The following is a 2,485-nucleotide window of genomic DNA, read 5'->3' on the forward strand; positions in this document are numbered from 1 at the left end:
AACCGGGTTTCGACACCCGTGGTGGGCAGAGCACAGATAGCCCATTGTATAGCTTTGTGCTTAATTACAAACAAACAATTTAAATAATTTTGTGTGAAACAAAGTTTGTGTTTTACGATAAATTACCAAGAGTTATAAGACTAATTGAACTTAAGGAGATTAATTTGCCTATTGTCCAGTTACGGAACATAATGTAGTTTTTTGAAGTGCTAATATTTTCTTGTGTACGTTATATTATCTTAACCATATCTTTGTAACACTCACCAACTGTGTAGAAAACAGCGATATTTTAAGTTCGAATCATTATTCTTTGGCTGCTCCTTTGAAGAGAACCAATAAGTCACGAGGCTGTCACATACCGAATTAGCATCAAAACCGAGCTGACTTACAACGCTAGAATCCGGGTTTCGATACCTGTGGTGGGCAGAGCACAAACAGCCTATTGTGTAGCTTTGTGCTTAATTACAAACAAACAAATTAAAACTGAGCCCGAACAGGATATGAATCTAAACTAATGACGTTAAGATTGAGGTTTGATGTATCTAAACTCAAATTAAACCCAAGATCTTGCTTGTCGGTGTAAATAACGTGCAATATTCAAGTCCAAAAGTCCCTATCCGTTACAATAAACTAATGACACACTGTTAGCGTTTGTTATGGCAAATTGTGGTAATTTCAACACGAAGAAAAACAGACGTGAGTGATCTAAAAAATGTATACGGAGAGCACGACATTATTAGACACGCCTACCCGGGGTCACAGTGACATATGAAACACCATTGGCAGGGATTCATCTTCCAGCAAGAAAATGATCCCTAACATACAGCGAATGTGGTGAAACGATATCTTGACTACAAAGAGGTCGATAAAACACTCAAAACCATGGCTTGGCCTACACATAGTCCTGATATGAACACACACAACCATGACTTGGCCTGCACAAAGTCCTGATATGAACATACACGACCATGGCCTGGCCTGCATGGAGTAATATAAGAACTGAGGCAGTCAAGAGGTGACCATACATTTTGACTGGATTGTAGGGAGTAAGGCAGGACATTAGGAATAATATTCCCCAATCCTACCCTAATAAACTGGATGGTATCATAAAAAAGGGTGTCGTGCTCTCTGTAAAGGTAAATGGTATCATGAAAAAACGGTATCATGCTGTGTGTAAAGGAAAATGATATCATGAAAAAAGGGTGTCATGCTGTGCATAAAGGAAAATGGTATCATGAAAAAAGGGTGTCATGCTGTGTGTAAAAGCAAAAGGTAACATAAAAAACGGCATCATGCTGTGTGTAAAGGAAAATGGTATCATGAAAAAGGGTGTCATGCTGTGTGTAAAAGCAAAAGGTATCATGAAAAAACGGCATCATGCTGTGTGTAAAGGAAAATGGTATCCTGAAAAAAAGGTGCCATGCTGTATGTAAAAGCAAATGGTATCATTAAAAAAGGGTGTCATGCTGTGTGTAAAAGGAAAATGGTATCATGAAAAAAGGTGCCATGCTGTGTGTAAAAGCAAAGGTATCATGAAAAAGAGGTGTCATGCTGTGTGTAAAAGGAAAATGGTATCCTGAAAAAAAGGTGCCATGCTGTATGTAAAAACAAATGGTATCATTAAAAAAGGGTGTTATGTTGTGTGTAAAAGGAAAATGCTCACATATAAAATATTGGTGCATTGTACAACATATTTCCTCTGTTTTTATACGATATGCGATATCATTTTGTGTCGTTAATAAACTCGCCATCTAGTCTCCATTCCACATTGGTTTTAACTTGTGTTTCTGTTACTATATACTTATACGTGTGTATTTCTAAACAATTTATGAAATTTGAAATTATTAATACTTATCAGTTTATGAACCAAAGAGAAATTAAAGGTATTGAAAGTTTTAGCGAGTTTGTTGTGTTAGTTTCTTTTAGAAATACTAGTCATCTCATAAAAAGTATATTTTCATTATGATCCGTAACTTAAAAATCTAGATATTCATGTGTGCTTGGAATATTTATATTAAAACATTCGTAGAGTGACTTCAGAGATCCCATCCATGCTTACAAAAAATTTAGATAAATATCTTAAATATTATATGATCATTATATTAAGTTATTGGGAAGGGCGTGACCTAATGATTAGTGTGCTCAGACTGGGATTCTGACCATTCAAGGTGGCGGTCAAATCCCACTGTTTGGTCAGACAAGAGTAGTCTAATTTTCGATAATATGTATTGTCGACTACTTGCCGTCATCTTGTCTACGGCCCGGTATGGCCAGGTGGTTAGGGCTCTCGATTCACAATTCTGCGAGTCGCAGGTTCGAATCCCCGTCACACCAAACATGCTCACCCTTTCAGCCGTGGAGGCGTTATAATGTGACGGTCAATCCCACTATTCGTGAGTACAAAAGTAGCCCAAGAGATGGCGGTGGGTGGTGATGACTAGCTGCCTTCCCTTTCGTCTTTCACTGTTAAATTAGAGACGGCTAG

This window comes from Limulus polyphemus, unplaced genomic scaffold, assembly GCF_000517525.1.
Source record: "Limulus polyphemus unplaced genomic scaffold, Limulus_polyphemus-2.1.2 Scaffold3300, whole genome shotgun sequence".
NCBI classification, from domain to species: Eukaryota; Metazoa; Arthropoda; class Merostomata; order Xiphosura; family Limulidae; genus Limulus; species Limulus polyphemus.